This window comes from Tachyglossus aculeatus, unplaced genomic scaffold, assembly GCF_015852505.1.
Source record: "Tachyglossus aculeatus isolate mTacAcu1 unplaced genomic scaffold, mTacAcu1.pri scaffold_144_arrow_ctg1, whole genome shotgun sequence".
Classification (NCBI taxonomy): domain Eukaryota; kingdom Metazoa; phylum Chordata; class Mammalia; order Monotremata; family Tachyglossidae; genus Tachyglossus; species Tachyglossus aculeatus.
This window is the reverse complement of record NW_024044868.1, coordinates 150668-173727: the sequence shown is the minus strand read 5'-3', so window position 1 is coordinate 173727 and position 23060 is coordinate 150668. Positions and strand designations below refer to the sequence as shown.

The following is a 23060-nucleotide window of genomic DNA, read 5'->3' as shown; positions in this document are numbered from 1 at the left end:
GAACTTATTCGATGTATCAGCTCGGGGTGACTATTTTGGAGAAATTTTCCCTAAGAAAACTCTGTTCTGACCCCGAGTCTGTATGTGAAAGCCAAACTGCACAACTCTGTTTAACGCTGATAGAGCCAGACTGGCAAGATGTTCAAGGGAAGAATAAACCACAAGTCCACTGCAGGAACCCCTGACTGGTGGGGAATGTACTGGAATTTTCCACTCTATTTGTTAATAGCACTTATTGAGCACTTTACTGTGTGCACAGGACTATACTAAACCTTTGGGAGAGTACAATAGCTGTAGTAGTAATAATTATTAAGTATGGTATATGTTAAGCGCTTACTATGTGCTAGGCACTGTACTCTCCCTTCTAGACTGTGAGCCCGTTGTTGGGTAGGGACCATCTCTATATTTTGCCAACTTGTACTTCGCAAGCGCTTAGTACAGTGCTCTGCACACAGTAAGTGCTCAATAAATACGATTGAATGAATACTAAGCAAATTGGGTTGCTGTCAGCAAATCAGTCCCTGTCCCATGTCCCAGTCTCAATCCCCATTTTACAGATGAGGTAACTGAGACCCAGAGAACTAAAGTGACTTGCCCGAGGTCACACAGCGGACAAGTGGCAGAGCCGGGAATAGAACCCGTGACCTTCTGACTCCCAGGCCCGGGCTGTAGGCGCCAGGAGACATGGTCCCTGCCCTCAAGCAATGGAATTCACTGAGCGCTTACTGTGTGCACAGTGGTGTACTAAGAGCTTGGGAAAGTGCAAAATAATAGAGTTAGCAGATGTGATCCCTGCCCATTATCTCTCTTTATTGTGAATTGTACTTTCCAAGCACTTACTACAGTGCTCTACACACAGTAAGCGCTCAATAAATATGATTGAACAAATGAATGACGGCGAATGAACAAGGCTCCTCAGGCAGGAGGGTCGGAGCAGAGAGCTGCATGGGTTGATCTTTTGGGTCTACTTTTCCACCATTCAGGGTGTGAACAGATGGATTAGGACTCACCCTCATTGCTCAGGTTGGGAGGGGGACCCTGCTGGGTGGGTGTGAAAGCCACTCAGATGCCTGCATATGGACTGATACAGGGAGATCAGATAGGGGACCCAATGGGGTTGGGGTCTCCTAGCATCCCAAGGTGGCATTTTTCAGACATGCGGACTTCCAGCCCCAACAGGTAGAGCTGTCTGCCTCCATGTGGGTTCTGGCCGTGCCGAACTGTGACATCTACTAGCTACTTGTGTAGTGCACAGTTTTACGAACTGCCTAGGTCGTTGACTGGAAAATGACTCAGGTCACATCGTTAAGAAGCAGGAGGGACTTAAAAACTTTCTTTCAGTCTGCTGTCAGGTTCTCTCTGGGTACACACACATCCACTGAGTTCTCTGCTTTGTCCTTGCTACCTGAGACAAACATTTTAATAGCTCAGTGGTACAGGGCACTGTACTAAGTACTTGTTGCTGAATTTTACTTTCCAAGCATGTAGTTCAGTGCTCTGCACATAGTAAGCGCTCAGTAAATACGATTGAATGAATGATTGAAAGTACAAAGTTAGTACACACAATCTCCAGCCCCTAAGAAGCTTACAGTCAAGTGAGGGAGACAGGTACTAAAATAATTACCCAGAGGAGGAAGGAGAGTGGATCAAAGCAAGTGAGTGCTTAGCCTTCTAGGCTGAAACTGCTCCCAGAGAGCTGTAAGGTATTTCTTCAGAGAATTAACAATAATGGATGCTGTCAGAGCACTTACTAGTCACGAAGCTTAATTGCCAAGTCCCTATAAGGTGTCTGTAGGGGGAGTTTAGGTGATGCCTTGTTCTGCGCTTCACTCTGATTGACTGAAAGGTTGTCCTGTTGGAGAATGAGCTCCTTTTTCGTTCTGATTCTTTGAACACTTAACGGCGCTCATTTAAATGATAACTCCTGCCTCAGATCAGGAATGCCTCTCAGAGAGGAAAAGACACGTACACACATTCCAGTGTTTCCTTGTTCTGGTTGCTAGTTCTGGCTTGTGTGAAGCAGGCTCTCAGTTTTAACACATACGTGTCTCGGCGAAGTGAAATCATCTTTCTCAAATGGAAGACGGGATTTTTATTGATAGATTCCATGTGTGGAGGCTTTGAAAATTACCTCGTTATGAATCAGGATGTGACTTGTAAAAAGAGAAGCCACCTCTTCAAAAGAGCGGCTCCCCCGAAGTTCTGTCCTGGAGAGAAGCTTAGAGCATCTGTGTCTCCATGACTAACGTTGGGTCTCTGCTGGTTTTGAAATCTTCCATTTTCAAAGATGTGGTTGCTTGGCAATTGGTAGGTGAAAAAAGTTGACACCCACCTTTGGCAGCTGTTCAGTATTCAACATTACACCAGGTAGCAAAAATGGATACCTGAAAGGGATGAATGAACCCGGGTACGGGTGTCACTTCTTGTGTGTGGGGGATGTCTTTACAGAGAAATGGCAGTAGACCCAGTTTTATGTTGTCTCAGACAGGGATCATGTTCAAATGACATGCAAGATCCTATGAGTGTGTGGCATGCAGTCATCTAGATGAAAGGTAAAGAGTTCTAATCTTGGATCTGCCACTTTTCTGTTGTGTGACCTTGGGTGAGTCACTTACTGTCTCTGTGCCCCAGTTACTTCATCTGCAAAATGGGGATTAAGACTGTGAGTCCTGTGTGGGACATGGACGGTGTCCAACCTGATTGCCTTGTATCTACCCCAGCCCTTAGTACAGTGACTGACACATAGTAAGCACTTAACACATACCTTTTTTTTAAAGTAAAAAAAATTAAAAAAAGCTTTTCTCAGGTCTTTTCCTGCTGTGCCCATTGAGGACCCTTTTGAGAGCCAAGATCTGCAGGTTAAGGTCCTGCCTGAGCTTCATTCACTCATTCCATTGTATTTATTGAGCACTTTCTTTGTGCAGAGCACTGTACTAAGCGCTAGAGAAGTGCAAATCAGCAACATATACAGATGTACAGATGTACAGAGCCAACAACGGGCTCACAGTCTTGAGAAAGGAACCCATGTCTGTGTAGTTTGGAGTTGGGCCAGTGACTTCTTCTCAATCAGTAGTATTTATTGAGCACCCACCAGGCGCAGTGTACAGTACTAAGCACCTAGGAGAGTACAATAAAGTATTCATGAAGCTCATTGTTGGCAGGGAATGTGTCTATTGTTTTATTGTACTCTCCCAAGCACTTAGTACAGTGCTCTGCACATAGTAAACGTCCAATAAATACAATTGTCCTTTAAAAAGTTTACAATTCAACAGTGGGGACAGAGACTAAAATCTCTGGGCTGTCGGGGCTTGTAGTCCTGGTAAATAATAATAATAATAATAATAATAATAATAATAATAATAATAATAATAATAATAATGGCATTTATTAAACGCTTACTATGTGCAAAGCACTTTTCTAAGCGCTGGGGAGGTTACAAGGTTATCAGGTTGTCCCACGTAGGGCTCACAGTCTTAATCCCCATTTTACAGATGAGGTAGCTGAGGCACAGAGAAGTTAAGTGACTTGCCCAAAGTCACTCAGCAGACAAGTGGTGGAGCTGGGATTTGAACCTATGAACTCTAACTCCAAAGCCCTGGGCTCTGGGTAAATGGGTAAATGCACTGGGCTCTCTGTAAACACCATGGCCACTGTGCTTGCTGGAGTCATAATCCCTCACCCCAACTTGAGACAGCACAAAACCAGGAGGGACGTGTACCCCTCAACCTTGACTCACCTTGCCGTGGCCTGGCCAGGGCCAAAGCAGGTGTCCCTAAATTAGCAGACGTTGAAAGAGTGTAATATGAATCCAGTTTTCACATCGTAAAAAGAGATTGGGTTCCGAGTCCCCCTGTCACCCCCTACAAAGTGCGAGTGTGACTAGTGTAAAGAAATTGTGTGTAAAGCGAGACGAGACGCTATTTACTGGGCCAATTAGAGCTGTTCTTGGTTCAAAGGACAGTTAAAAGAGAATAAACGCAGGGAAAGGTTGGGAAAGCAGAAGCAGCCAGGCCTGGTGGAAAGAGCATGGGACTTGGAGATAGAGGATGTGGATTCTAATGCTGGCTTTGCCAGATGTCTACCATGTGACCTTGGGTAGTTGCCCAACTTCTGTGCCTCAGTTACCTCATCTGTAAAATGAGGATTAAGACTGTGGGACATGGAGTGGCTCCAACCTGATTAGTTTGTACCTACTCTGGTGCTTAGTACAGTGCCTGGCACATAGCATTTAACAAATACCATTAAAAAAAAAGAACATGGAGAAAGAGAATGGGTAGAGATTGTCTCTGTTGCCGAACTGTACTTTCCAAGCGCCTAGTACAGTGCTCTGCACACAGTAAATGCTCAATAAATACTATTGAATGAATGAATGAATGAATGAATGAATGAATGAATGAATGAATGAATGGATTCAGAGGGCAGGATACCAGTACCTGGTCCCCGAGACTGAAGACCAATCAATCAATCAATCAATCAATCGTATTTATTGAGCGCTTACTATGTGCAGAGCACTGTACTAAGCGCTTGGGAAGTACAAATTGGCATCACATAGAGACAGTCCCTACCCAACAGTGGGCTCACAGTCTAAAAGGGGGAGACAGAGAACAGAACCAAACATACCAACAAAATAAAATAAGTAGGATAGAAATGTACAAGTAAAATAAATAAATAAATAAATAAATAGAGTAATAAATATGTACAACCATATATACATATATACAGGTGCTGTGGGGAAGGGAAGGAGGTAAGACGGGGGGATGGAGAGGGGGACGAGGGGGAGAGGAAAGAAGGGGCTCAGTCTGGGAAGGCCTCCTGGAGGAGGTGAGCTCTCAGCAGGGCCTTGAAGGGAGGAAGAGAGCTAGCTTGGCGGAGGGGCAGAGGGAGGGCATTCCAGGCCCGGGGGATGAAGTGGGCCGGGGGTCGATGGCGGGACAGGCGAGAGCGAGGTACAGTGAGGAGATTAGTGGTGGAGGAGCGGAGGGTGCGGGCTGGGCAGTAGAAGGAGAGAAGGGAGGTGAGGTAGGAGGGGGCGAGGTGATGGAGAGCCTTGAAGCCCAGGGTGAGGAGTTTCTGCTTGATGCGCAGATTGATCGGTAGCTATTGGAGGTTTTTGAGGAGGGGAGTAATATGTCCAGAGCGTTTCTGGACAAAGATAATCCGGGCAGCAGCATGAAGTATGGATTGAAGTGGAGAGAGACACGAGGATGGGAGATCAGAGAGAAGGCTAGTGCAGTAGTCCAGACGGGATAGGATGAGAGCTTGAATTAGCAGGGTAGCGGTTTGGATGGAGAGGAAAGGGCGGATCTTGGCAATGTTGCGGAGCTGAGACCGGCAGGTTTTGGTGACGGCTTGGATGTGAGGGGTGAATGAGAGAGCGGAGTCGAGGATGACACCAAGGTTGCGGGCTTGTGAGACGGGAAGGATGGTAGTGCCGTCAACAGAGATGGGAAAGTCAGGGAGAGGACAAGGTTTGGGAGGGAAGACAAGGAGCTCAGTCTTCGACATGTTGAGCTTTAGGTGGCAGGCGGACATCCAGATGGAGATGTCCTGAAGGCAGGAGGAGATGCGAGCCTGGAGGGAGGGGGAGAGAGCAGGGGCAGAGATGTAGATCTGGGTGTCATCAGCGTAGAGATGATAGTTGAAGCCGTGGGAGCGAATGAGGTCACCAAGGGAGTGAGTATATTGAGAACAGAAGGGGACCAAGCACTGAACCTTGGGGAACCCCCACAGTAAGAGGATGGGAGGGGGAGGAGGAGCCTGCAAAAGAGACTGAGAAAGAACGACCGGAGAGATAAGAGGAGAACCAGGAGAGGACGGAGTCTGTGAAGCCAAGGTCAGATAACGTGTTGAGGAGAAGGGGGTGGTCCACAGTGTCGAAGGCAGCTGAGAGGTCGAGGAGGATTAGGACAGAGTATGAGCCGTTGGATTTGGCAAGCAGGAGGTCATTGGTGACCTTTGAGAGCGCAGTTTCCGTGGAATGAAGGGGACGGAAGCCAGACTGGAGGGGGTCGAGGAGAGAGTTGTTGTTGAGGAAAGTTGTTGTTGACCAAGCCAGAGAACATAAATTTGGGTCCCGGGGTAACCTTGGGTCCCTTTGTAGATTATCAGTTTTCTTTATCATCCTCAGTGCCTGAATGTCTCCATCCCACCCGCTGCCTAACAACTTTTGGTGGTCTAGAGTAAGAAAACAGAGAAGGAGCGAAGTCAAGAGATGATGAAACAAATTGGAAGTGGCCAATTCTGTGTAGGCATGCCCCGTTGTTCGAATAATAACGTCGTGGCCCTCCGAGGAGTTTTGTAGCCTAGAGTGTGGTCTGGAGGTGGGGAGAGGGAATGCTTCTACTGGATTTGACCACTCCTGGGTCTGGTTCAGGGCGAGATCTTTTGAGCTAAGCCATCTCTCTGGTACATTTGTAACTGAGATGGAAAAGAAGAAGCAGCGTGGCCTACTGGATAGACAATGGGCCTGGGAGTCAAAATGACCTGGATTCTAATCCCGGATCTGCCACCGTGATCTTAGGCAAGTCACTTCTTTCATCTGTAAAATGGGGATTAAGACTGAGCTCCATGTAGGACATGGATTGTGTCCAACCTGATTATCTTGTCTCCACTCCAGCGTTTAGTACAATGCCCGGCCCGGCATTTAACAAATACCATTTAATAGAAACAGAAACAGCTGAGGGTAGTAATGGTTCCCTTGAGGAAAAGGGAACCCGCTCTTCTGGGTTCCCAGGGGAGTCCGGACATCTCTGGTGCCTTCCAGCCAACCAGCAAAGTGTGACCGAGGAGGAGGCAGATGATCCGTGCTTTCTATGGGTGTGCGGCATATATGTCTAGTGGGTGGGAGTGTATCCACCCATTCATCTAAGTTCCTAAGATCTATTAAAACATGTGGGTGAAATATGTGCCTCAGGGGCAGGCAGAAACCTCCCCGGCCTACCTAGATTGACTCTTGGCTGTGGAACCAGGCAGCATTGGAGAACACGGGCACGAGGAGGAAGTGTGAGAATCAGGAAAAAAAAGTGTCAAGAGTGTTTCCAGTGAGGGACTGGGAATTCTGTTTGGGGCAGGACTGGCCAGCCACTGTCTCTATATGTTGCCAGCTTGTACTTCCCAAGCGCTTAGTACAGTGCTCTGCACACAGTAAGCGCTCAATAAATACGATTGATTGATTGATTGATTGATTGATAGGGGGCTAGGGGAGGGAGTGGCCTCCAGGCCCCTCTCTGGAGCCTCTTCCTGGGAGGTTTTCATCGAAATTGGGGGCAGGTCCTGAAGCTGGCATGGAGCACTTTGCGAATGGGCAACAGTGCCATATCCAGTCAATCAATCAACCGTATTTATTGAGCACTTACTGTGTGCAGAGCATTGTACTAAGTGCTTGGGAGAGTAAACACAATATAACAGACACATTCCCTGGCCACAGTGAGCTTACAGTCTACTCCTCCTCACCTCTTCCCTGTGTTCACTGGAGTCTTCCTTCCTTCTTAGAGGGTACATGGGCCTGTCAAACCCAAGCCCCGATCCCTGTAGACTGTAAGCTCGTTGTGGGCAGGGAGTGTGTCTACCAACTCTGTTATATTGGACTCCCTCAAGCGCTTAGTACAGTGCTCTGCACACAGTAAGTTTTCAGTAAATGAGAGCTTGCTTGTAGGAGAGGGAAAGAGTTAGATGGCTTTGACAGGCTTCTAATTCTCTAATTCCTGGCTCTGCCACTTGTCTGCTGTGTGACCTTGGGCAAGTCACTTCACTTCTCTGGGCCTCAGTTACCTCATCTGTAAAATGGGGATTGAGATTGAGCCCCACGTGGGACAACCTGATTACCTGGTATCCCCCCAGTGCTTAGAACAATGCTTTGCACATAGTAAGCACTTAACAAATACCATTATTATTATTAGTATTCTCTGGGCTTCAGTTACCTCAACTGTAAAATGGGGATTGCGACTGGAAGCCCAATGTGGGACAGGGACTGTGTTCAACCCGATTTGCTGGTATCCACCCCAGCGCTTAATAAAGTGCCTGCTCCACAGTAAGCACTTGACAAATACCATTATTATTATTATTATTGTTAATAAAAGATAATATCTTGCACCCAAGTGAACTTCCACAGTAGTAATAGAGTTTAGCGTGTAGAGTAGCAGTAAGAGTTTAGTGTGTGCAGAGCACTGTACTAAGCACTGGTAAAGAGTATATTCTGTGTCGCTCTGATTTACTCCCTTTGCTTCCCCCACCATAGTCACACAGCACTTATGTATATATCTGTAATTTTATTTATTTGCATTGATGTCTGTCTCCCCCACTCTAGACTGTGAGCTCGTTGTGGGCATGGATTGTCACTATTTACTGTTGTACTGTACTTTCCCAAGTGCTCAGTACAATGTTCTGCACACAGTAAGAGCTTAATAAATATGATTGAATGAATGAATGAATATATAGGTGGGAATTAGATATGGACCCTGTCCCTTGAGGGGCTCAAATCTTTGAAAACCACACAGTGACTCTTTAACGGTTCTTTCTTTCCTCCTCCCCACAATCTCCCCTTCTTCCCACGTGTTGATGATCTTGAGTTCGATGTAGACTCCCCTTCTAGGCCGACCTTTGACCCCCATCTCCATGCCAATCCTGAGTTCAACATCCCAGTTTGGAGCGAGTGGCAGAGATCGTAGTTGGCCCAGCTTTCTGTTCTGCATTAACAGTGAGGGCATTTGTTAAGCGCTTACTGTCAAGCCCTGGTCTAAGTGCTGGGGTTAGATACAAGCTAATCAGGTTGGACACAGTCTCTGTCCCACGTGGGCCTCACGGTCCTAATCCCCATTTTACAGATGAGGTAACAAGCAAAGAATAGTGAAGAGACTTGCCCAAGGTCACAGTGCAGACAGGTGGTGGAGTCAGGATTCGAACCCAGGTCCTTCTGAATCCCAGGCCTGTGCTTTATCCACTAGACCATGCTGTTTATCTTAGAAGCACAGAATGCATTATCTCACCCCAGAGTTCCCGAGGATTAAAGAACAGTATCTCCTCCTTCTGAAGCAGTCTCCTGCCTGCTTTCAAATTCCCTCTACCCCCCATGCTACTTGCGTTCCTGAAACCTGGAGTGGGGTGGGTCACGAGTACAGTGGGACTTTGCTGGTGAACGCGGTAGCCAGTCTTCACAAAACAAGCCGGGTCACCGCCGGAAGGATGAAAAAAATCACCGGGAGCTAGTAAGATCTTGTTCCTTCCGAAAATTTACCATCAAAAAGCCGAGCTCTGCTTTCCTTGTAAATGAGCCAATTAATTTAGAGCGAAATCCTTCAAGCTGTGTGGCGGGAGGATACCGTGGCATTTGGTGCTTTGACAGACATTCACTGGCAAAATGTGTGATCAGTGGACCCTGTTGCGACTGGACCCCTTACAGAATCATTTCTATTGATAAGTCCAGCCGAACCACTCAAATTTTCCGAGGTTTAAGAAGCTGAAAGCCGGCTCTGTCCTACCCCGTTGTGACTGGACCCCTTACAGAATCATAACTATTGGTAAGTCCAGCCGAACCACTTGAAGTATCTGAGGTTTAAGAAGCTGAAAGCCGTCTCTGTTCTGATGATAAATTAGCTTGTTTATTCCTCTCCTACTTATTCCTATCCCGCTGTTGGTTAGCATAATGAAGTAGAAGCCCATTGTGCCTGCTCATTGAACAGTGATGGCCTCTCCCGGAAGGGGGTAATTGAGGAGAAGGGCAGAATGCTGTTGGTATATGTGAGAAGTTAAACACCACATGAGTTCACTAGGCTGGGACTTTAATCAATGTAGACACAATGCAATTGAGATTTTTCAAAAGAGTTTGTTTATCGTGGGAGAGCAAGGGTCAGTGGTTAATTTGAAATGCTGTAGGTGTGTTTTCTTTTCAGCTGAGAAGGTACGGAGCATATATCATAGATGCTTGCAAATACCCTCCGGGAGGGGTCAGAATTAGAAGCGGAGAGCAGGGCTTAGAAAAGCGAGACACAAACAAAAGGCATAGAGTTTGCTGCTCTTCTAGTGGAAAACAAAAGGGAATCTAAAGAAACCACTCCATCTTTTCTTGTTAGAATAATTCAAGAATCTGAAGTATCTTGGAGCAGCCAAGAAACTGAAATAAGAATATGTAACCAATGTTCTTTAGGAAAACATTTGCATTTGAAATATTCTCACAATATAGTGCACACATTTTAAAGGTTACACTCTCCTTTTAGTATATATGTTTGAATTTTCTTGGCTTTATAATCTCAGCCGGTATCTTTGCCTATAGCATAAGAAAATACAAAGACTGTTAGTGGTTCATTATATTCCACACAGCCACATTCTTTCCATTCCAGCCCTTCAATCCTTTCTTGGGCATGTCTATTCACTTTTTTTTTTTGGATGATCTTTGGCATGTTTTTCATTACTTAGTCACCTAATTTCTAGCTGCCAGAAGCACCATGTTTTTATAACTGCCATTCAGGCAGCATATAGGCAGATGAACATGGGGCCTGCCCTTTTGTCTAAGGTAAGCTCTATAGGCACACATCTGGCTTTTAAATGTACCATATCCTCTGGAAAGAATGACCTGTTCACAACGGCGCATTCAACTCCGGGGATTGGGAGAGCCAGAACTTTGACGTTCAGAAACAGATTGCATTCTTGGTACTCAGGAAATTTGCTTGCTGGTTGAGGAGGTTGAGTTCCTTTGGGACCACGTAAGGAGACTCACTCATTTCCATGCAACTCTCTTTTTATTTGTTGTCCAACTATTTATTCAGCTGTTTTGTCCTGATATGTTCCTATTGCTTCCTAGCTTGTTCTAACTCTAGCTATCACTATCTGCAAATTATTTTTCGTATCTGTCTCCCCACCCTGGAGTTTATGCTCCTGGAGGGCAGGGAAAGTGTATCTTGCTATTGAACATTTGGTACAATATCTAGCACTGAAATGCCACTGACGGGATTTAAAGATTCCACAGAAAACTGCAGAACACAAGACACAAGGCTGGTAGAAACTGATCGGTGAGACAAATCTGTTGCTTTCAGTGGTTGACCCTCTTCCTTCTTTTTCCAAACATTGTTTGACTTGGGTTGATTTGTTAGAACTGTTCCTGGAAGTTAGTGAATATTGGCATTGACTGAAACCCTTACGATGCAGTTTTGCCTAGTGGGTAGAATACAGAGCTGGGAGTCAGAAGGACCTGGGTTCTAATCCCGGCTCTGTCACTTGTCTGCCCTGCGACTTTGGGCAAGTCAATTCACTCCTGTGCCTCATTTACCTCATCTGTCGAATAGGGCTCATGATCTCCATCCCCATGTAGGAAAGGGACTGGTATAGGCTTGTATTTACCCCAGTGCTTAGTACAATGTCTTAGTAAGTGCTTAACAAATACCATAAAAAAATTAGCAAAGGACTATCCTAACCACTGGAGAGACTCAAAGATGTAAACTTGAGCGGTTTTCCTGGACCATGAGGGACGCTCAGCACTTTAATATTCAGTCAGTGGTATTTATGGAGTGCTTATTGTGTGCAGAGTGCTGTATTAAGCACTTGGGAGGGTATGCTACAACAGAGTTGGTAGCCCCTCCCCACAAGGAGCACTCTCCCAGGCACTCAGTACAGTGCTCCATACACAGTAAGCACTCAGTAAAGACCACTTTATCAGTAAAGACTGATAAAAATGGGGGGATCAGATACCAGAAAAGAGTAAACAAGGTAAAGTAAACAAATTAAAAATAACAGGCATCAAAAGTAAGTGCCAGCATTTTATCTCTCCCTGATCACTGTTTCAGTTGCCTTTTCTCCTCCCCATTAACTCTAAGATTTTGGCATGGTGGACTGACTCCATCATCCCTCCCACTCACTGACTTTTAATTGCCATTGTTTGTGGATCTACCCCCAGCGCTTAGTACAGTGCCTGGTACATAGTAAGTGCTCAACAAGTACCATAATAATAATAACAATAATAATAATAGTCACTATTATTACTATTATTATTACCTCCCAGTTTGTATGTCCAAGCCAGTGGTTCTGTTGTCGGTGGGAGTCCAAAGCTAGCAGTTGCCATTCTCCCTATAATTGCTAAATCTGCAACCACAGAACAAAGATGTTGGTTGGTAATCAGAACATTCTGTGTAGATGTGCGACTGGCCCTGGGGGAAGAGGGAGGAAGGAGAATGGACAGAAACATCCCCAAAATTGCCCCAAAAGGGGCGGTGGTAGTAGTATTTACGGAGTACTCCTTGGTTGTACCATGCCCCTGAGGAAATTCCAGAGGAAGAAGGCTGAGAGGGCACATTCATTCATTCAATTGTATTTATTGAGTGCTTACTGTGTGCAGAGCACTGTACTAAGCGCTTGGGAAGTACAAGTTGGCAACATATAGAGATGGTCCCTAACCAACAGTGGGCTCACAGTCTAGAAGGGGGAGACAAAGAACAAAACAAAACATATTAACAAAATAAAATAATTAGAATAAACATGTACAAATAAAATAAACAAATAAATAGAGTAATAAATACGTACAAACATATATACATATATACAGGTGCTGTGGGGAGGGGAAGGAGGTAAGGCAAGGGGGATGGGGAGGGGGAGGAGGGGGAGAGGAAGGATGGGGCTCAGTCTGGGAAGGCCTCCTGGAGGAGGTGAGCTCTCAGTAGGGCACATGTCCATGATGAGTTTTACTCTGACGGGACAAATCACTGAACATACAGTTAAAGTGGTGCATGTGCAAAATTTCCAGATTTCTCTTTGCCTACCTCTAGCTGCTGTTCTTTCAGTGTCAGTCTGTTGCATCTGTCTGGAAGAGTACTCCATTCCCCCTCGGGACAAGAACCATTGTGCAACAGTTAAACTGCGGGGTGAAAAATGTTTTAGATGAGGTCGAGGAACAGGGAGACCGCCCTGAAGCATGAGTAACCCAGTCCAGATCTTCCTCCCAATGTCAGATGCCTTCGGCAAAGCTTTTTTCTGAGGTCGGTTTCCCCACTGTGCAGCTGGGATCGCTAGTGGCATTGTCCCCTTGTTCAGTCAGTCAGTCGTATTTATTCATTCAATCGTATTCACTGAGCACTTACTGTGTGCAGAGCACTGTACTAAGTACTTAGGAAGTACAAGTTGGCAACATATAGAGGCAGTCCCTAGCAAACAACGGGCTCACAGTCTAGAAGACTGTTTATTGAGCGCTTATTGTGAACAGAGCACTGTACTAAGCGCTCGGGAGAATGCAATACAACAATAAACAGACCCACAAGGAGGGTCTCCCAAGTGCTTAGGATAGTCTAGAGGGGGAGAGAGCAGAACAATAGTGTTTCCATGCCCCCGCCCTCCGCTCTCAGGTCTGAGAGGGTTGGGCCAGGAGATCATGATCATAATAATAGTAATTCATTTAATCATATTTATTGAGCGCTAACTGTGTGCAGAGCACTGTACTAAGCGCTTATATTTGTTCAGTGCTTACAGTGTGTCAAGCACTGTATTAAAGCTCTGTATTAAGATAATCAGGCCCCACAAGGAGCTCACAGTCAGAGGTAAGAGGGAGAACAGGCTCTGAATCCCTATTTTGCAGATGAGGGAACACGGGCACAGAGAAGTTAAAGGACTTGCCCAAGGTCACACTGCAGAGAAGTTCCGGAACTGGGATTAGAATCCAGGTCCTCAGACTCCCAGGCCTGTGTTCTTAATGGTAGGCCACATTATTTCTTGGTGTGGGCAGCGAGTGAATGGCAACTTGTTTCTTCTAGACCGTATGCTCGTTGTGGCTAGGGAACGTGACTACCAATTATGTTGTATTGTGCTCTTCCAAGTGGTTAGTACAGTGCTCTGCACACAGTAAGCGCTCAATAAATGCGATTTGATTGTCCAGCGGTGGAACAAGGTATCCTGGGACTTTGAACTCAGCCTCTCTTGGGTAAGGGAGCCTTGCCATTGTTCCAGTGGATCAAGCATAGCTCAGAACCAGGAGTCCTGGGTTCTAGTCCTGGTCCTATATGATAGGACCACGCCATCAGTGGGACTGACTGAAGCACCATCTAGGGCATTCTCCGAGGTGGAAAGGCTGAGCCAAAATCCAGAAAAGTAGCTGGGCGACATGTGCAGGGAATGTGTCTGTTATATTGTTTTATTGTACTCTCCCAAGCATTTAATACAGTGCTCTGCACATAGTAAGCATTTCTCTGGCGCTTAATGGAAAGAGCATGGGATTGGGAGTCAGAGGTCGTGGATTCTAATCCCGGCTCCACCACTTGTCAGCTGTGTGACTTTGCGCAAGTCACTTCACTTCTGTGCCTCAGTTACTTCATCTGTAAAATGGGGATTAAGACCGTGAACACCACATGGGGCAACCCTTGTATCTACCAGTGTTTAGAACAGTGCTTGGCAAAGAGTAAGCCCTTAACAAATATTATTATTATTATTATCATTATTATTATTATTATTATCGTTATTATTATTATTATTTTAAAGATGATTGATGGAAGACCACAGTGACTGCCACCTTCAGGCTTATAGCATTACGGCACTGTGCTGCGGTCACTTTGGCCGTAAATAGGTCCTGCACTTAAAAGTTCTTGGCAATCCCGCCCACCTCCTCACCCGTGGAACTCTATGCCCTAGCCAGGACATGGCTGGCAGGGCCAAGAGCTGGCTCATCTGTGGCTTTCATGCCATGAGGGAAGCGATGAGATTTAGTCCGCTGGGTCAGTGGAGGCAGCAGTTGATGCTGTGAGTCCAGTCAGCCTTACTGGACCATTGTTCATGCAGAGGAGAGAGTGAAGGGCTATTTATTCGAGGGTCTTTTCATGTGGTTCAAGATACATCTGTGGGGAAGGATGAAACACTTGAAGTTTCATCCTGGCCCAGGATTTTCTTACCCTCTGGACCAGAAGCAAGTCAATTTTTGAAAAGTTGAAATTTCCCTCCGCGTGGTCTGGATGGCATGTATTGGTGTGTCCCTCTCCAGCCCCAAGAGTGTAAGCTCCTTGTCCATTCATTCATTCGTATTTATTGAGCACTTGCTGTGTGCAAAGTACTGTACTAAGCACTTGGGAGAGTACATTGTAACAATAAAAAGGCACAGTCCCTGCTCTTGTCTACCAATTCTGTTGCATTGCATGGTGCTCTGCACACAGTGAGCACTAAATGAATACCATTGATTGGTTGACTGGCAAATCGTTGTGGGCAGGGAACATATCTATCAACTCTGTACTCTCCCAAGTGTTTCGTATCGTTCTCTGCACACAGTATCTGCTCAATAAATACTTGATAATTGACAAATATAGTATTACACTAATTATGTAACAGTAGTAATATCTGATAATTGATAATCAATAAATAATTGATTGATTTTTATGAGGTAGTGTCATCCTTTGATTCGATTCTGTGGTCCATCCACTCTTCAGAAGAGTAGAGTTCGAGATTTCCTGCTGTGTTCCATCAGAAACTGGAGGATAGAAGGCAAGGAGCCTCTAGTCCCACTGGGATGTGGTGCTTTGGGAAAGTAAATTTAGGTCAGTCGATCTTAAGGAGTGAGTTCAGAGCCTTGGACAGCTGCGGGTGGGAGGGATTGGGAGACTGGTTTCTGGTAAAGGTTGGTGGTGATAGCACAGCTGTGGATGCTCTCCAGTTTTTGATTATTTTTCTTTCTCCAGTTCACAGCATTTTAACGAAATGGACCACATTTTTCCTGCTGATTATTTCTACGGGTGCAGTAGACGTGAGACCTGTGTTCATACTATAAGATAGATCTTGGCTTGTACAGTAGGCAAAAGTCTATAAATAAACCCCTGCTAGCAGGGCTACTGGCTGAGGGAGAAAGGGGCTGTTTACTTTTCCTTGGAGTGAACCTGAGAAATGAAGTGTGCCTTGTTTGATGGGTATTATGGCTACGTTTTATTTTTGTTTTTGTGGTGGGAGGTCCTTCATTTCAAAATTTGAGTTCTTATGGGAGTGGAAGGCAGTCTAGGGAAGGGTCAGAAGATGGTTGTGAAGACTCTCTCAGATACATCCTGAATGGATGAACACATTTGTTGAGCTTGAAATAAAGCCATCCCTGAGGTAAAATTTATAAAGGGGCCATTCCAACTTTTAGCAGCCTACCCTTTGGAGATGCAGTGGGAGTAAAACAAATCAAGTCAACATTCTTATTCCATTTGTCCAGTGTAAGCTGTCCTTTCCTCTAAAAGCAAACTTGCAAGTAGTTACTCTCCACTTAAGCATTTTTCCATTTTGTATGTATATGTGTGGGTGTGGGTGTGTGTCTATGTCTCTGCCCCATTAGACTCTAAGCTCCTTGAAGGCAGGAATTGTGCCTCTATTGGACTCTGCCAAGTGCTTATTTAGTAGAGGTATGTACACACAATAATCACTTGGTCAGTAAAGAAATCAATTTAAAGAAAATATTAGGTTGTAGATGAAGTGATAAGCACCTAATGCAGGGCTCTGGACACTCTAGGTGCTCAATAAATACCATTGATTATGATGAGTTTAGAGGGTAAGCAAAGTCACAACCCGAAACCTCACCCAACTTAGCGGAGCATGGGCCCGGGAATCGAGAGGTCATGGGTTTTAATCCCGGCTCCACCACTTGTCTGCTGTGTGACCTTGGGCAAGTCACTTAGCTTCTCTATGTCTCAGTTCCCTCACCTGTAAAATGGGGATTAAGACTGTGAGCACTATGTAGGACAAGGAGTGTGTCCAACCTGAACATCTTGTATCTACCCCAGCGCTTAGAACAGTGCCTGGCACATAGTAAGTATTTAACAAGTACCATTATTATTATTATTATTATTAAGCAGGAAGCACTGGAACCATTGCAGCTGCTGAGTGCTGAGTCCCACCCACCTCTGATTGACTAGACAAAAGGGAGAGGGGATTGGTGGGTAGTTCAACTTTGAAGAAGTGTGTTAGGGAAGATTTTGGTCTATAACCTTAAGGAAAAAACCCGAGGAAAGGAATTGATTATAGCTCTACCAATTTGTGTAGGGCCACACACCCTCATTCATTAAGCGCTCAGTACAGTGCTCTGAGCAAAGTAAGCGCTCAAAAATACGATTGAATGAATGAATAAATGAATCCCAGCCAGTTATATTCTCACTGGAGAAGTGGGTTCAAGCATATAGATGGACAGAGATGGAACACGCCATAAAACTCAATCATGCAATCTCATCCAAAACCCACTGATGGCCATAATAATAATGGCCGTATGTGTTAAGCACTTACTATGTGTCAGGCACTGTACTAAGCAGTGGGATCCCTACAAGCAAATTGGGTTAGATACAGCCCCTGTCCCACATGGGGTTCCCAGTCTTAATCCCCATTTGACAGGTGAGGGAACTGAGGCACAGCGAAGTGAAGTGATTTGCCCAAGGTCACACAGCAGACAAGCAGCGGAGCCCGGATTAGAACCCAGGTGACCGTCGGTGTTGGGCTACAGTGCCATAGGCCAGAAACTTTGGTTGCTGCTGCCATTTATGCTGCCATGAGAGCCTACTATTTTCAGGACTTTGAGTGAGCCTATTCACCATGTAAGATGCCCTGGGTAGGTCTTTGGTCAGAAAATTTTACTGGTGGTAGAGCCCAGGAGGCTCCTTTCTTATTGACTGTTTCATCACCACCACGCTGTGGGGAAAGCACGATAAAGTTAAGACACTACCCCTGCCTTCTGCAAGCATACAGTTTCAGGTGGGCTGCAGGCAAGTTATTTTCAGGAAGGAAGAAAAAAAGAATGGGAAGCTGGAAAGATGAATAAATAAGTACTTTAAAAGGGCTATATGCAAACTTGCCTTTAGAGAGAAGGACAACTTTATAATGGACAAGAAGAAAAATGATGCATTTTTGGGGTGGGGAGGTTCTACTTTCACTGCATCTCAAGGGAGGATAACTGCTAAAATTGGAGCTGATTTTTTAAAAGTGATATTTGTTAAGAGCTTATTATGTGGCAGGTAGATACAAGCTAATCAGGTTGGACACAATCCATGTCCCACATGGGGCTCACAATATTAATCCCCATTTTACAGATGAGGTAACCAAAGCACAGAGAAGTTAAGTGACTTTCCCAAGGACTCACAGCAGACATGTGGCAGTGCCACTTCCTACACAGCTCTGTCAGGCAGAGTGGCTGTGAAGTGGAGTGGGTTTAACCTTCACTCTCCCCTTGGCCTAGGATAGGTTACTTATTTAGCCTTCTGTGTTGTGGCTTCTATTGTGTTGTGGCTTCTATTGTAATCAAATAAAGATAATCATCTTTCTTACATAAGAGGAGTGTGTGCAAGAAATCTGAGACTCTAAAGAACTCTTAAATGCCTTGGAGTTGGCAAGATGGAAAAATATCATCAATATGATTTGTATTAAATATGAAAAGTGATAATCAAAGCTAGCCACTTTTTTTAAAGCAGTGTTTAGATAAGAAGAGTTGGTGTGTCTCAGACAGATATGATGTGAATTCTCCCAGAAAAATCTGGTCGGGAACCAAACAAGAAATCAGGCTGTAATGCTGATCAGTTGTTTTTAAAAGGGAAGTACCTTCCACCAGACTGTGATGATTGTAGGCGCTGGCACCTCTGTTAATACCTGCTGAATTTCCAGGTGACTTGGATTTATTCTCCTCTCTCTCCTCATCTCACTCTCTTCAGCCAACCCAGCTTCCCCATAGAATCATAGAGACCAGATGCTCAAACAGGTGATTGCAGGAGCTTACAGGGGACTGAAGGTTTAGTGTCTTCTTTGCCTAACACAGAAGACAGCTCCTCCAGGGACAGCGGGGAGGCCTAGGGGAACCCCAGTTCAGGATTGGGGGACCTTTATCCTGTCCTGTAATTTGGAATTTGGTGGATTGTGAGCTGTAGTCACATGTTTTGAGGTACAGAAAGGAAGCTCAAAATCTCTGCTCCTAAGGGATCTCTCCAAAAATTGGCCTGAAAAAATTCTCCAGCAGTAGGTAAGCTGTTTGTATGCCACGTAGAATCAGTGCATGGGGAGGAGGAAAAGTGGCAGGGAATGTGTTTTGTACATTGCACTTCCCAAGCACTTGGTACAGTGTTCCGCACACAGTAAGTGCTCAATAAATATAATTGAATGAATGAATGAAACTGTTATATTGTACTCCCCCAAGCGCTTAGTACAGTGCTTTGCACACAGTAAATGCTCAATAAATACCATTGAATAATTGAATGAATCTGTTGCCCTTTCCTGAGGGCAACACATTGCACCATGAGGAGTAGTATTAGTATTTATTGAACACCCTCTCAGGGGAGTGCACTGCACTAGGAGGAAACTGATGCCCCATAACTGATGGAGGGGAATGGTGGAGAGAGATTTATTCATTCAGTAGTATTTATTGAGTGCTTACCGTGTGCAAAGCACTGTAATAAGTGCTTGGGAGTGTACAATATAACAGACACATTCCCTGTCCACAGTGAGTTTACAGTTTAGATATCGTTGGCTTGGTCACACCTGCCTCTTTCTTATAATGGCTGTTATGGTGTTCATATAGGAAATGCTGCCAGAGCACTGTGCTAGAGACTGATCTTCAGGTTGGATGTACTTAACTACATCCGAGACCTCAATTTGAAGTAATTTATTGGCATAAGCAAGATCAACACAGGCACAGGAAGTCAAATGTAAATGGGGTGCTGTTTCGGGCTGTGGGGCACAGGAACAATCAATCATAATTTTTTTAATGGTATTTGTTAAGCCCTTATGCTATGGCCAGGCACTGTATTAAGCGCTGGAGTAGAAGCAAGCTAATCAGGTTTGACAAGGTCCATCTCCACATGGGGCTTTTAGTCTAAATCCCCATTTTCCAGATGAGGTAACTGAGCCACAGAGAAGTTAAGTGACTTGCCCAAAATCACACAAGTGAGGGCTGGAATCATGTTTACTCATTCTACTGTAATATTCCAAGCGCCTAGTATTGCGTTTTGCATGTGGTAGGCACTCACTAAATTCTATTGTTAAATTGAACAAGGGTCAACGTTGAGTTTTACATCTGAAGTGGGGGCCTCATGACCAGAAGTTTTAAATGGCAACCGTTCTTAATTTTTAAGTTTTAAATTCTTAAGTTTTAAATGGCAATGGTAATAAATGCCACTCTGTGTCTAACTCGCTCACTGGGACACTGAGCTGTGATTTCAAGTGATCAAGGCCACGGCGTCCCCGTGGTGTAATCGAGACTTGGCCTCTGGTTGTGTCGAGTTCCTCTCCCGATTCCGCCAGTCTCTCTCTTTGAAATTGCAAATGTGTGAACACCCAGGCTCGGGCCCCACATGCCTCCAGTGTGCTGAGGCGTGAACCTAGAGAGCGTGTTCTGACAGTTGTTGCTATTTTAATGTCTTCATGATCTCCAGTCATTGGAGGGTTGAGTTGCCTTGTCTTTGGAGACACACACGGGGATTGGCTGATAGGTCAATAGAGGAATTTGCAAGGGCCTACAGGGGAGATGGGAGAGACTCTTCTGTAAATGCAGAGGCTGTCCACAGCTTCCCATTATGCCACTAATCCTCATCACCAGGTTAACCCTAAAACTATGACATTGCTTTCTTTTGAGGTGGGAAAAGGGTGGAGTGGGAGAGTTCTTGAATAGTCTTGTCTTATGCCGTCAAGTCGTTTCCTACACATAGCGACACCATGGACACATCTCCCCCAGAATGCCCGGCTTTCCATCTGCAATTGTTCTGGCAGTGGATCCACAGAGTTTTCTTGGTTAAAAGTACAGAAGTGGCCTACCATTGCCACCTTCCACACAGTAAACTTGAGTCTCTGCCTTCGACTCTCTCCCGGGCCGCTGCTGCCCAGCACGGGTGAGTTTTGACTTGTAGCAGATTGCCTTCCACTTGCTAACCACTGCCCAAGCTAGGAATGAAATGGGTAGGCCTCTGCTTGACTCTCCCTCCCATAGCTGGGACTGGTAGAGTACTAGAAACTCTCCAAGTGCAACCTTGAGTGGGGTCTTGAGTAGTAGTAGTATTTATTGAGCTCCCACAGGGAACAGGGCACTGTATTAAGCACTTGAGAGAGTATTCTCCCAACATAGAGGAGACAGACACTTAATTTGGAGGAAAACAGCCAAATGAATATCTAGACAAGTGAATGTTTAATAGAATAGGTACAGGAGCACTACAGGTGGTTGATGATGATGGTATTTGTTAATCACTTACTATGAGTCAAGCACTGTATTAAGCACTGGGGTAGATACAAGCTAATCAGGTTGGACATAGTCTGTGTCCCACATGGGCTCTCAGTTTTGATCCCCATTTTGTAGTTGAGGTAACTGAGGCACAGAAAAGTGAAGTGACTTGCCTGCTGTGTGACCTTGGACAAGTGGCAGAGCTGGGATTAGAACCCAGGTCCTTTGACTCCCAGGCCTGGGCTCTTGATCTTCTGTTGCATCTCCCAGGTGCTTAGTACAATGCACTGTACACAATAGATGCTCAATAAATGCTATCCCTACAACTTTCCATGGACAGATTGGGAGGTAATTAAATGGTAGAAAGAATACAGTGTGGAGTTGATTTTTTAGAAACCCTAGAAAATTTCAGTTAACACACTGCCCCAGAGAGTGTACCGCAGTTCCTCAGAAACAATAGCAGAGTTTTGTGGCCTTTTGCAGCTTAATGTTCAGGAAAAGAACCAAGCACTGAAGAAGGTTTCCCTATAAGTGTGGGTTAAACCCACCTTACTCAGCCTGTGTGCTCATAGCCCAAGGTAGTAAATTATGAGATGCTGTAATTCACTTTCCATAGGTGGTCTTGGCAGTATCCCACAGCCTTTTGGCTCCAAAAGTTACCGGTTCTGGAAAACTGGCAGGAAGTCAAAATTCTCATTCTGATGACTGGGTCCAGAGCAGTAGGACAGATTTGGGATTTGTGTTTTGGGGGGCAGGGGGAGAGGAGGAGAGAGACAGTCAGTCCCCATCTCCCAGAGGGGTTGAGGGGGCAGAGGGGTTGAGGGGGTAAGAAGGATACTAGGTATGAGGAGAGAAGAGAACTAGATCCCAGAGACTGACTGGATTCACTTTGATCCAGCTGCAGTTCCCCTTCCTCTAGAGGGACTGCCCTTCCAAGATGCCACCTTCCTCTGCTTCCTCCATACCTGTGGATTTTCTCCTCTAACTAGCATGTAGTTTGGCCAGTATTTGAGAGAAACAGCATGGCTTAGTGGAATGAGCACAGACTGGGGAGTCACAGGACGTGGGTTCTAATCCCGACTCCGCTATTTATCTGCTATGGGCAAACCACTTAACTTTTCTCTGCCAGTTACCTCATCGGTAAAATGGGGACTAACAACCTACTTTTAAAGCTAACCTACTATTAAATCTGTTTTTACCTAACAACCTACTTTTAATGCTAACAGCCTGCTTCTTAATCTGTTTTTAGCTAACAGCCTACTTTTGAGTCTGTGTTAATGCTAATAGCCTGCTTTTAAATCTGTTTTTAATCCAACAGCCTGTTTTTAAAGCTAACAGCCTACTTTTAATGCTAACAGCCTACTTTTAAATGGTAACAGCCTACTTTTAAATGGTAACAGCCAGTTTTTAAAGCTAACAGCCTATTTTAATGCTAACAGCCTACTTGTAAATCTGTTTTCATCTAACAGCCTGCTTTTAAAGCTAATAGCCTACTTTTAAAGGTAAACAGCCTACTTTTAAAGGTACCTACTATTAAATCTGTTTTTATCTAACACCCTACTTTGAATGCTAACAGCCTACCTTTGACTCTGTTTTTATCTAACAACCTGCTTTTAAAACTAAGAGCCTGCTTTTGAATCTGTTTTTAATCTAACAGCCTGTTTTGAATGCTAACAGCCTATTTTAAAGCTAACAACCTGCTATTAAATCTGGTTTTTTTTCCTAACATCCTGCTTGGAATGCTAACACCCTATTTTAATGCTAAAACAGCCAACCTTTAAAGCTAACAGCCTGTGTTAAAGCTAACAGCCTATTTTAATGCTACAACAGCCTACTTTTAAAGCTAACAGCCTACTTTTAAAGCTGTTTTCATCTAAGAGCCTGTTTTTAATGCTAACAGCCTACTTTTAAAACCGACAGCCTAGTTTAATGCTAACAGCCTACTTTTAAATCT

The 23060-nt window shown here is 44.9% G+C and overlaps 1 non-coding gene across 1 annotated transcript; it reads right to left on the bottom strand.

Moving 5' to 3' along the window:
• Positions 1–20790: 20790 nt before the first annotated feature.
• LOC119923114 lies at positions 20791–20928 on the bottom strand. Its single transcript, XR_005448768.1, has one exon. It is a non-coding gene; the product is annotated as a small nucleolar RNA SNORA7 (small nucleolar RNA).
• Between the last annotated feature and the right edge of the window lie 2132 nt (positions 20929–23060).